This window comes from Hyla sarda, chromosome 3 (genome assembly GCF_029499605.1).
Source record: "Hyla sarda isolate aHylSar1 chromosome 3, aHylSar1.hap1, whole genome shotgun sequence".
Taxonomy (NCBI): Eukaryota; Metazoa; Chordata; class Amphibia; order Anura; family Hylidae; genus Hyla; species Hyla sarda.
This window is the reverse complement of record NC_079191.1, coordinates 284,347,328-284,361,050: the sequence shown is the minus strand read 5'-3', so window position 1 is coordinate 284,361,050 and position 13,723 is coordinate 284,347,328. Positions and strand designations below refer to the sequence as shown.

General features: G+C 41.9%; 1 protein-coding gene across 7 annotated transcripts in view; it reads left to right on the top strand.

The window, feature by feature from the left end:
• AGPAT4 (1-acylglycerol-3-phosphate O-acyltransferase 4) overlaps positions 1-13,723 on the top strand; it is a 232,326-nt gene that overhangs the window by 25,085 nt on the left and 193,518 nt on the right. Inside the window, exon 1 of one of the 7 annotated variants that reach the window (XM_056566787.1) lies at positions 879-918. The exons of 4 other annotated variants lie outside the window; for them this stretch is intronic. The gene's annotated coding sequence lies outside the window, so the exon portion shown is untranslated. Of the gene's footprint in view, positions 1-878; positions 919-1,076; positions 1,191-13,723 lie in introns of those variants that run through there. 2 more of the 7 variants (XM_056566789.1, XM_056566790.1) reach the window with 2 other exon arrangements.

Sequence of the window (13,723 nt, the reverse complement as noted above, 5' to 3'; positions counted from 1 at the left end):
CTGCTTATTTCCCACTGCAGTGTATTTTGCTACAGGCAAACACACAGGTCTTCTCCACGGCCCCCCACCTATATGAACAGACAGAGATTCCTAGTAAAACATACTAAAAGGTATGTCAATCAAAAAATATACAAAGGACTAAAACCTTATGTTTAATACGTACATGACTATAAATATCAAGATATATCATAACAATAAATCCCTATAATATAAAAGGATGAAATACATGTAATCATGCCAGGAAAATTTCGAATAGTGCAGACAATGAAAAATCTAGTTATATACAAACCCTAAGCAAAAAAATTCAGAAAATTATATGTATCAACAATGAGCAAAAGCCTATTACAGATGTTGTGTATTGAGACAGAAGAAAAAAGCAAGCAAAAAGTGCATAATATATATCACCCAAAACAGTAGTGTGAACAGAAGCAAAAGTTCTGATAATGCAGAATCAGAAAAGTGTGTACAGAGGCATAAAGATCATCTGATAATGCAGGATCTGGATAGTATGAACAGAGGCATATCACATTCAGATGACCTCTATGCCCTGTTCGCTCTTTTTTGGGGCTTTGGTTTCTACACAGTGCACTTTATTCTGGTGTTCTATACGATGCCGCAATCAACTTTGATTGTGGCATCTAAAGAGTTAATGCCGCAGTATTACTATCATCATGGTGATGTCTGGAATTAACTACTGGTCCTGGCTGCTGACAGCAGCCTCCAAACCTGGATAGGAGGCATGGTGTATAGACAAGATGGACAGAAGGCATTGTACTGGACAAGATGGTATAGGAGGCATGGTGTATAGATTGCATAGAGCAGGGTTTCTAACCAGGGTTCCTCCAGCTGTTGTGCCCACAGGTGTGTGTGTGTGTGTGTGTGTGTCCGGTGCTCATGTCCAGCTCTGGAATACACGAGGTACCATGGTGTAGATCCCTGCTCTCCTGTGGATGGAGCTGACCCTTCCCATCTGTTGCCCTGTCAGGATCCTGTGCCCGCCTTGCCCTCGACTTCTCCATGAAGAGCGGGAAGTTTTCAGTGTAGCTGGGCCAGGCTAACCTTGGAAAGGCTGACGAGGCTGCGGGCACCTAAGGTCATGTCTCTGGTAGACGAGGCAGTCTTGTCTTTGTGCTGAGCAGCATCATCCTCTCCTTCCCATCATCTCCATAGTAACCAAGGAATTGTCATGGGTGTGTAGCCCTAGAGTGACATAGGGAGGGTCTCAGGAGGATGCGATATGTGACTTTTTATAATTTTATTTACATACAATATGCACGGCATTGTTCACACACGTGTGACTGCATGCCTGAAGGTTGGGTGACCGTACACAGGCTCCATTGTTCACGACCTGAACAACCTGAAGTTTACTCAGCACTAGTTCAGGAAGCAACCAGTGTATTGATGTAAGGAGAAGGCACCACATGTGCTTGTGGTGTTTACAGCTCTCCTTCACCCTGTGATCATATCTAGAGGTCAGGGAGCAGCCAGAGTATGTATGATAGGCTAGTGTTCTTAAGTGATAGCCAGCATGGGTTTACTAGGGATAGAAGTTGTCAAACCAATCTAATTTGCTTTTATGAGTAGAAGCCTTGACAGAGGAATGGCTGTGGATATAGTGTTTCTGGATTTTGCCAAAGCGTTTGATACTGTCCCTCACAGACGTCTGACAGGTAAGTTAAGGTCCTTGGGCTTGGAAACTTTAATTTGTAACTGGATTGAACACTGGCTCATGCATCGTACCCAGAAAGTGGTGGTCAATGATTCGTACTCTGGTCCCCGGTTATTAGTGGTGTACCCCAAGGTTCAGTACTGGGCCCGCTGCTGTTTAATTTATTTATCAATGATATAGAGGATGGCATTAACAGCTCTGTTTCTATCTTTGCAGATGACACCAAGCTTTGTAGCACGGTACAGTCTATAGAGGAGGTGCATAAGTTACAAGATGACTTGGATAGACTTAGTGTCTGGGCATCCACTTGGCAAATGAGGTTCAATGTGGATAAATGTAAAGTTATGCATCTGGGTACTAAGAACATGCATGCATCGTATGTCTTAGGGGGGATTAAACTGGCAGAGTCACTGGTAGAGAAGGATCTGGGTGTACTTGTAGATCACAGACTACAGAATAGCATGCAATGTCAAGCTGCTGCTTCCAAAGCCGGCAGGATATTGTCATGTATCAAAAGAGGCATGGACTCAAGGGACAGGGACATAATACTCCCCCTTTATAAAGCATTGGTACGGCCTCACCTGGAATATGCTGTTCAGTTTTGGTCACCTGCCCATAAAAGGGACACTGCAGAGTTGGAAAGGGTGCAGAGACGCGCGACTAAACTAATATGGGGCATGGAACATCTTAGCTATGAGGAGCGATTAAAGGAGTTACAATTGTTTAGTCTTGAGAAGAGACGTTTAAGGGGGGATATGATAAACGTATATAAGTATATAAATGGCCCATACAAAAAATATGGAGAAAAACTGTTCCAGGTTAACCCCCCCCCCCAAAGGAGGAGGGGGCACTCCCTCCGTCTGGAGAAGAAAAGGTTTAGTCTAAAGGGGCGACACGCCTTCTTTACCGTGAGAACTGTGAACTTATGGAACAGTCTACCTCAGGAACTGGTCACAGCAGGAACAATTAACAGCTTTAAAACAGGGTTAGATACATTCCTGGAACAAAATAACATTAATGCTTATGCAGAATTATAAAACTACATCCCTTTCCCTTATCCCCTTACACCCTTCCCTTCAATTCCCTGGTTGGACTTGATGGACGTATGTCTTTTTTTCAACCATACTAACTATGTAACTCCCCATAATGCTTTTATGGTTTTGGAAGGAGCAAAAGGAGGTAAAGTACAAAGGAAAAATAACTGTTGCTAAAAATCACTGTGGTTATTGGCAGATAAAAATACATTGGTGTAGAGATGGATAGAATACAAAGGAATGCATAAATATTTAGGAACATTAAGAAATGGTGGTGGTTATTGTTGTTGAAGGTTCTCTGAAGTTGATCAGGATCTCCATCCATACATTGACTTAGGCTGGGTTCACACCACGTTTTTGCAATACAGTTCCCGTATGAGGTTTTTGATAAAAAAAAAAAAAAAAAAAAAAGATTCCTCAAAACCTGACTAAACTGTATCAAAACGTGTAAACGTTTTAATTCGTATACAGCTTGAAAAATGTCTGTTTTATCTGTTTTGTTTGTTTTTCTTAAAAAAATATAAGTTTTTAACTTTTCACTCCATTATGAATAAAGTGTCACTTTGAAATTCCAAGAAAAAAAACTGTGCAAAATCAAATGCACATTGACTCCCATGTAAAAAAGAAAAAAAAACATACGTTTTCAATACGGTTTTTAAACCGGACCAAAAACCATGGTAGGCTATGGTTTTGGGTATGGGAAAAAAACTGACCAAACCGTACAGGTTGCAAATCGGACACAACCGGATGCATCTTTTGGTATACCGTTTTCAATGAAGAGTCTATGCATACGGTTCCGTACGGTTTTCAAATTGATAACGTATACGAAAACTGTATTGCAAAAAAAGTGGTGTGAACCCACCTTTACTGTAATTGCATGTACCTGTTCTATTACACTGTACATTCCTTTTTGCCACACTTGCAGATTTGCAGACTTTTGCTATCCTTATCACATATTTTAAAGATCTTCATGGTAAAACTCATCATTTCCTGTAGGGCATTATTTCCTTGACCTTGAAGATTATCCTAAAATAGCTCATCGGGTTGAGACGTTGTCAGTGCGTCTTCCCAGCCTCCAGCAAATATTTTGATTAGAATAGAGATGATACATGATGTTCTGTCCCATTGCTTGCTCTACTGTTATGTAATATATACACACATATATATTAATATATTTTCCCATATAGCAGAAAAAACATTCTGGATTTAATGCAAATAAAACTGTGACCAATCCATGCCGAATCTACATGTAACTAATCGGTGGTGGAAAATTTCATACTTGTGTTTCTCATCCTATTGACCAGGGGTGGTCTTTTTTTTAAATTTTAATCGGTTGATTTGAATGAGCTTGCCCTCTTTCAAACTAGCAGCTTTGCAAACAAATCCTCCCGTGTTAACGCACCCCAAGGCTATGTCTTACCAAAAGATTTTGCAGCGGACATTCTGAAGAAAGCGAGCACCAGGAGAAATTAAACCAGTGCTAGAACCGCTCTGAAATGAGCTGTCACCATAGACTACAATGCATTTTCTAGCCGAATCTGCTGCAGAAACTTCTGTGCACAGTGTAGCAGTATCCCATTGAAATCAATGGGACTCCACTGCAGCAGGTTGTCCGTGCAGAAATTATTATTATATATATATATATATATTTTTTTTTTTTGCAGACATTCTACCATGTAACATAGTTCATAAGGTTGAAAAAAGACCAGAGTCCATAAAGTTCAACCTATTACCCTAATGAGTCCCTACTGAGTTTTTGCCTGAGGAAGGCAAAAAACCCTCATACTAGAGGTAAAAATTCCTTCCCGACTCAGTCAGAATAAATCCCTGGATCAACATTCTGTCCCTATAATTCTAGTATACCGGTGATGATGATGATCTCCAAAAATGCATCCAGACCCCTTTTTTTTTTAACTCTTTTACGGAGTTCACCATGACCACCTCCTCTGGCAGAGAATTCCACAGTCTCACTGCTCTTACAGTAAAGAACCCCCGTCTGTGCTGGTGTAGAAACCTTCTTTCCTGATATATTTATACATAGTTATTAGGTCTCCCCTAAGCCTTCTTTTTTCTAAATTAAATAACCCTAATTCTGATAATCTTTCTGGGTACTGTAGTCCTCCCATTCCCCGTATGACCCTGGTTGCCAGTCTTTGAACCCTCTACAGCTCCTCCTATATCTTAGTTGTACACTGGTGCCCAGTACTGTACATAGTTCTATGTGTGGTCTGACTAATGATTTGTACAGCGGTAGAATTATTTCCTTGTGGTGGGCATCTATGCTCCTATTGATGCACCCCATGATTTTATTTGCCTTGGCCAAAGCTGCCAGACCTTGGTCACTACAGCTAAATTTACTGTTAACTGAGACTCCCAAGTCCTTTTTCCACGTCAGTCGTCCCAAGTGTGCTCCCATTTAATACATAATCCCAGCCCGGATTTTTCTTCCCCATGTGCATAACTTTACATTTATCAGTGTTGAACCTCATCTGCCACTTCCCAGCCCAAACCTCCAACCTATCCAGATCCATTTGTAATAGTGCACTGTCCTCTATAGTGTTTACCGCTTTAGAGTTTAGTATCCTCTGCAAAGATTGGTACTTTACTATTCAACCCCTCTACAAGGTCATTAATAAAAAATAAACATTGCAGGACCCAAGACGGACCCCTGTGGTACCCCACTAGTAACAGTCACCCAATCAGAATAAGTACCATTAATAACCACCCTCTGTTTCCCATCACTGAGCCAGTTACTTACCCACTTGCACACATTCTCCCCAGCCCAATCCTTCTCATTTTATGCACCAATCTTTTGTGGAACCGTATCAAATGCTTTGGAAAAATCCAGATATATACGATTCTTCCCCCTGGTCCAGTCTGGAGCTCACATCCTCATAAAAGCTGATCAGGTTCATGTGACAGGACTGATCTCTCATAAAGCCATGCTGATATGGAGCCATACATTTATTTTTATCAAGATACTCCAAAATAGCATCTCTTAGTTTAACCTCTGTTTTATGTAAATTGTTTGAGGGTTTTCTAACAGGCCTATAATTCTCGGGGTCACCTTTTGTCCCCCTTTTGCCACCACATTTGCCATACGCCAGTCCTGGGGAACAGTCCCTGTTGCTATGAAGTCCATGAATATTAAAAATAGGGGTCTGTCTATTACATTACTACTTTTAGAACATGGGGGTGAATGCCTTCTGGACCTGGTGATTTTTTGTAGGCAGCACTGTACTTCTTCCTGTGTTAGACAGGTGACCTGTAAAGGGGAGTTCACCTTTATCTCACTGTATTTCACCTGGAATTTCATTTTTCCTTGGTGAATACAGTGGAGAAGAATTTGTTCAATATATTAGCTTTTTCCTGATCCCCCGTTTATAATTTCTTCCTCTTCATTTTTTAAGGGGCCTACACCTTCATTTTTGACCTTTTTGCTATTTATATAGTTAAAGAACATTTTGTGGTTAGTTTTACGCTCTTGGGCAATGAGTCTTTCGTCTCTATTTTTGCAGCTTTTATCCGTTTTTTACATACCGTATATACTCGAGTATAAGCCGAGTTTTTCAGCACTATTTTTCGTGCTGAAAACACCCCCCTCGGCTTATACTCGAGTGAACTCCCCCACCCGCAGTGGTCTTCAACCTGCGGACCTCCAGAGGTTTCAAAACTACAACTCCCAGCTTGCTGGGAGTTGTAGTTTTGAAACCTCCGGAGGTCCGCAGGTTGAAGACCACTGCGGCCTTCGACATCATCCAGCCCCCTCTCACCCCCCTTTTTAGTTCTGTACAGTACTCACCTCCGCTCGGCGCTGGTCCGGTCCTGCAGGGCTGTCCGGAGAGGAGGTGGTCCGGTGGGACAGTGGTTCCGGGCTGCTATCTTCACCGGGGAGGCCTCTTCTAAGCGCTTCGGGCCCGGCCTCAGAATAGTCACGTTGCCTTGACAACGACGCAGAGGTGCGTTCATTGCCAACGTACTTCTGCGTCATTGTCAAGGCAACGCCTCTATTCCGGGCCGGAAGCGCGGAGAAGAGGAGCCCCCGGTGAAGATAGCAGCCCGGAACCACTATCCCACCGGACCACCTCCTCTCCGGACAGCCCTGCAGGACCGGACCAGCGCCGAGCGGAGGTGAGTACTCAGAACTAAAGGGGGTGAGAGGGGGCTGGATGATGTCGAAGGCCGCAGTGGTCTTCAACCTGCGGACCTCCGGAGGTTTCAAAACTACAACTCCCAGCAAGCCCGGACAGCCGATGGCTGTGGAGACTATCCACAGAACATGTCTATGGACCTCTCCTTTGAAGTGCCCTCCTCCTGCTTTTTTACATTTTTATATTTTTTTATATCATATTCATCCATTTTCATATTTTTTATTAATTAATTTCTATCTTTTATCAATTAATTTTTATATACATTTTTACTAAATTTCATCAATTAATCCATTCCCACTGTGGCTTAACTTTATATAATTTTAATTTCTATACACACCATAAACTACATATGTACCATTTACATCATTATCAATGCATTATCATATCTTGCATTGCAGTTGTTCACTTTTTTTTATCAAAATATTTTATTTTTTTTTTTTTTTCACACACCTTTTTAAGAATTTTACTATTCATATTTTTCTCATGATTTCCACTATAGTCTTGATCCATAATGGTCATTGGGTATGTGTAGAGATGCACTATTTTTTTTATTTTATTTTTTCTCCTGACTCACACTCATATCTAATTCACCATCTTTATCCCTATGTTTTATTTTCTTTCTTCTCTTCCCTATTCCCATTTTCTATCTGGATCCATTACCCATTTTACAACATACCTGAAACTTCCAGTCTCCACTTTTTCCTCTTTTCCAATTAGTATTACATCACTGTATGGAGACTATATAAAACCAGCATTTCCACCCTTTATCCACACCTATAGCTACTGAAGAAAAGGCCCGCGGCCTTGAAACGCGTCTAGCCCATTATCTGCACCTTATCCATAAGTGTATATCACTTCAAATAGACTGTATCTGCCATATTCCAATTGCAACAGCTGGATGCCCGCGATTCCGGGACCACTACTGCATGCGCGCTGTTAGCACCTTATTCATACGTGCAATCCGCACCACCTGTTACCTGCATCCTCTCACAGCCCTGGTCGGCAGAGTTACTCCTGGACATCATCCTCCCCAAGGCCGGACGCCTCCCGTGCCAGCCCAGGACACTCGGACCCCCGGAGATTCAGCCATTCACCCAGCATACCACCCAGGCGGGCATTGATATCCAGAGTGCCGGACTCAGCCGTGCCAGCCCGGACCTGAGGACTCCAAAGGAGGGTGAGTGGTGCTGTGCACCGAGACTTGACATCTTCATCGCTGACAGTGTTTGCCACATTGTCTGCATTACCTGTCCATGAATTTCCTATTGTAGCTATTGTCGCTACACTCACTACCATATATCGTTACTCCGGACACACCCAAACTAATTGTGACTTTTCATTCTGGACATTTCTTGTGGATTTTTCATTGAAATATCCCTATGAATTATATGGACTGAGAACATTTTCTCCTGATATATGCAGCAGATATTTAATTAATGAATTTTCTTTGGTGCTACTTACCCATCATATTAATCTCATTTTAATCCTACTATATTCTGTATTTTTTATTATATCTATTTTTTACCCAGTATATTCCATTCGCCTTTAGCAAGGGCCCTGCTAGGCGATTGGTCATATATATCCTTTTTATATAATAAAGACCATTTCTTGGATCCCATCTCCACTAGTCTTTTCCTTTTTCTCTCCCCTGTGCTTTTGAGGACTGGTTCACATAAATATTTTTTATTTATAATTTCTACATGTCTTTAGCTATAGTCAGAAACCTGTTTCCTTTATTAACAGGTCTCAGTCTCCCAGTTTATATCAGTATAGTTAAAGTCCCCCATTATTATCTCCTCATTCTGATTTGCTGCCTTGTTTGTTTGCCTCAATAATTGATCTTCTGCCTCTTCCATTATATTTGGTGGCTTATAGCAAACCCCTATGAGAATTTTATTTTTTATTTTTATCTCCATATATTTCTACCCATAATGACTCCACATTATCGTTTCCCTCCCATATATCCTCCCGCAGTGTGGCCTTCAGACTGGACTTTACAGAAAGACAAACTCCTCCCCCTTTCCGTTTGGTCCGATCCTTCCTGAATAGACTATAACCCTGTGTGTTGAGCGTCCAGTCACAGCTATCTTCCAACAAAGTCTCTGTTATACCCACTATGTCATAATCCTCCTCAGATATTATCCACTCCAGTTCGTCCGTTTTATTGGACAGACTACTCGCATTAGTAAACATGCAATTCAATGGTCTATTTTATTTTATTTTTTCCTATATAACCTATTTTTTTTTTTTTTTTTTTTTTTTTTAAAGCCGAGGTACGTGCTCTCAAATCACCCAAGTGCAAGTAAAAAGTGCAAGTGTTCACAAAAAACGTGCACGAGGATGCGGTCTATTGCAAGCCAGTCTCCGAAAGGAGAGAGGCCCCCTAACAAACCAAACCCTTCTCCTCCGGGCCAAAAGGCACCTGCGAGGTTCCAGGTACGATGTCTCCTTTCGCCGAAGCTACTCAGGGACCGATAGTGTTCCCGGCAAACAACTAGGCGTTAACCAGGTTGTCACCAAGGAACCAGTAAAACCGGTTTGACATCCTGCCGAAACAGGATGCCACGGGGTATAGCAGGGAGGTGAGGAACCTAATGGCCACACACACCTCCCCTAGACCGGCAGGAGGGACACCCAGAAGGGCTACCGCACCCTACCAAATCCTAGTGAACAAACGAACACAAAGTGGACACAGTGACAAAAAATTAATAAATAAATGGATGTGCGCAGTGTGTAATACTGCCCGGACATCCGATCCTATATAGCCTATTAACTATTCTAACCCCTCCCTCCGCTCCACTCCCAGGTTCATTAATAAGTCCGTCCCCCCCAGTCCCTAGTTTAAACACTCCACCCTTCTAGGCAATTCCTCCCCAAGCACAGCTGCACCCTCCCCATTGAGGTGCAGCCAGTCCCTACGGTAGAGCCGGTAACCGACAGCAAAGTCGGCCCAGTTCTCCATGAACCCAAACCCCTCCTTCCTACACCAGCTTCTGAGCCACTTGTTTAACTCCCTAATCTCCTACTGCCTCTCTGGTGTGGCTCGTGGTATAGGTAATATTTCGGAAAATATTACCTTGGAGATCCTTGCCTTAAGCTTGCGGCCTAATTCCCTGAAATCATTTTTATGGACACTCCACCTACCTCTTACTTGGTCATTGGTACCAATGTGTACAATAACCGCTGGGTCCTCTCCAGCCCCACCCAGCAACCAGTCAACCTGGTCCGTGATGTGCTGAACTCAAACGCCAGGAAGACAACACACTGTTTGGCGATCCCGGTCTTTGTGACAGATTGCCCTGTCTTTCACCCTTATAATTGAGTCCCCCACTACCAGTACCTGTCTGGCCTGCCCTGCACTCCTCCCTTCCTTCCTCAATTGAACAGACCGCCCCCAGCGGTAAGAGACAGAGTCCTGCTGCAGTACTGCTAGCTCTGAAATGGCATCCCCCTCATCATAGAGAAATTATCTCTTGAGAGTCAAGACATCATTTAGACAGTTAATTTCTAGAGGTGTACCTAACTGAGTAGATCATTCCAGGCGGCCTTAGGTTGCGTCCCCTACCTACATTCAATGACTATTTAGAGTTCTGTGGGTCTTGGGATAATGCACTGAATTATTGCTCTAATATACTTTTGATATTGCCCCGCGATGAACGTAATACCATAGTTGAGAATATGTCCAATAGAATTGATGCTTGTATTATGTCACTATCCGCTTTTGAACATTTACCTGAATATACATCTTGGTTTACGAATTATAAGAAAAAAAATGAATAAGTTTGAACATGATATCTTGCATAAAAAATTGGGCAAACTAAATGGAGACAGATGATTATAGGACTGACAATTTTGGATACTGGCTCAAAAATCAGGACCAGATTGAACTTGTGGAGGCATCAGAAAGTTCTGCCTCTAACAAGAGGACACCACGTCCTATACATAACAAGTCTCGACCACACAAGAGACTGCCTTCTAACCGTAATACCACTCATTCCAACCCACAACAATATACACGGTCCTTTGTAGCTTCCAAATATCCCAGTAAACACACTAACCCTCAGAATAAACAGGGATCCACCACACACAGCAATAATTCCACTGTGATACATCCGTTAGTTTCAGGTCCACTTACCGTGACATGTCCGACAGGTTCAGGACAACTTCCAAATATCTCGGATCAGACAGTGAGGTATCCCCTAGGATCAAACCACACCATCAGAAAAACACTATGTAACATCTATGGCCTGTCCTTCCACTTACACATATAGAGACGGTCCATATCCCCGTATCAACAGTTTCTATAAAGACACTTACCTCCATCACGCATATGGAGACGACCTGCCATTCCAAGCCACTCATCAGTACCACTGACAGTTCTAGTAGTATTCTATCCCATTCTGCCACACCTACTATTATTCCTCCAAGATCTGTTAGACCTTCTAGATCATTTACCAGGGAATGGCAACAATCTTCCAGCAGGAAGGTTTGATAGTATGGAAGAATCCCTTTTGGATGATTCCTTGATTACGGTGCATCATGTCACACCCACCATCACCAATTTGGATCATCAATTCTATACCCCTACAGGCCCCAATATATCACTTTCAGCTCTGACTATACATGATTGTTCTGATCTAGATGCCTCCCAACAAGGCAATACCACAGCTTTTTTAGGACTCCCTCTTTCTATGAACGTTCCTCCACCAGTCATGTCACCATGGAAACCCAACTGGTGGAGACGGTACACGTAGCACCTCCCCTAGGTCTAAAAAGAAGACAGAGGAAAAGAGGATGTAGAGGAGGAAGAAAGAAGAGAAGGGGAAAAAAGAAACTTAGACACCCTCTCAAACAGTAACCACTGTTAAAATATTCAATCTCTCCAATTATGTTTTGGATGAGATTGAAAATAATATTTTACAAAGGGGCCTATCATTCTGTCCTACAGATAGTTCTGATAGTTTCAATGTATTTATGGAACTAAATGGTTTTATCAGAAAACTGACGATCAAAGGTTTTTTTGCTATCAGAGAGAGCGAAGGACCCAATATGATAGAATGTAACCCAGTCTCCACACATTTAGAGACTTTAGACCCACCACCTATACATACAGAAGTGCGCCCTAAATCAACTTTTTTTTTTTCCCCTTCAGTCGAGGGGCTGTTTTATAGAAACCTTTTCCTCTTTAGTTAATACAGATCTAGAGGGGCTCCCTAAATCTGATACCAAACACTCCAGTAACATTAATAAGAAGGAGGCAAGGGCCATTAAGAAATTAGCTGAGAATGACAGTATTGTGATTAAATGTGCTGACAAAGGGGGGGGGGGGGGATAGTCATCATGAACCGGGAGGACCACATCAGAGAAGCATTGAGGCTTCTTTCTGATGACAAGTTCTACAGGCCCCTCCCCTTTAATCCTCCAACTGAATATACCAAAGAGCTACACATTCTAGTTATGAAAGGCTTTAATGGGGGCGTTTTGAGTAAAGCTGAGAGATTTTTGTGACCGAACCTGCTTTACCTATTTTCTATTTTTTACCAAAAGTCCACAAATGTGTTACAAATCCACCTGGCCGGTCTATAGTGTCGGGAATTAATTCCCTGACTTCGAATCTGTCCCACTATGTGGATCTACTTTTGCAGAAACACGTCGTGGGCCTTAAATCTTCCCTTAGGGATACTTCTCAGTTCATTAGCAGTGTGATAGATATACCATGGGAGGACCATTACCACCTGGTCACCATGGATATCTCATCACTTTATACCGTAATAGACCATGATTTGGGAGTTAATGCTGTTTAATTAATTTTTATTAAGAGACAATATGATGCCGGTCGCTCAGAGAAAATGTATTTTAGTCTCATGTTCATACTGAAACATAACTATTTTGAATTCCAAAATCAGATATATTCGCAAGATACGGGTACCGCTATGGGTTCTAAAATTGCGCCCAGTTTTGCAAATTTGTTTGTGGGTTTATTTGAAGAAAATGTTGTCTATGCACATCCTTTGTTTATGCACTGCCGCCACTTTAAGAGATATATTGATGACATTTTCTTTATTTGGGATGGGACTGTCATAGAACTGAATGACTTTTTATCCTGTCTTAACACCAATCAATGGGGCTTGTCATTTACACATTCTGTTTTTAAAAATCATGCAGAGTTTTTAGATGTTGTGGTTTTTTATGATGACACAGGTTCTGCGCACTAAGACTTATTTTAAAGCCGTAGATAGTAACAGCTATTTGGATTTTAACAGTGCACATTTAAAAAAAGTGGCTTGTTAATATTACATTTGGGCAGTTAAAACGTATCCAGAGGAATTGCACTCTTCTGAGTGATTTTGACAAACAGAGCAAAATACTCGAAGCGCGTTTTGCAGCCAAAAAATACCCTAAGAATTTGGTTAAAACACCTTGAATAGGGCTAAAATCCTTACTCAGCAAGAATGTCTAGCCTCAAAGTACACCACAAACAACCTGATTGGTCTGGTAATTTTATAACTACATTTACTTGTGATCACCAGGCCATTTGGGACGTTTTTAAGAAACACTGGCACATATTATGCAAGGATCCTTTTCTGAAACCCCTTTTACCTCCTAAACCTGGTATTTATTTTTAGGAGGGGCCGTGCACTTAAAAACATCCTGGCACCTAGTAGACTTAAGGCACCCAGGAAGACCTCCCAAACTTTTTTGGGGATGGTTGGGTGCTTTAAGTGTGGACATGACAGGTGTAAGTGTTGTAACTCCCTTGAGAACCGTTGTAAAAGTTTCATTTCTACGGTATCCAAGGAAGTCTTTAACATCAAAACATTCATAAATTGTACCACCCGTTTTGTCATTTATCTTCTAGAATGCCCCTG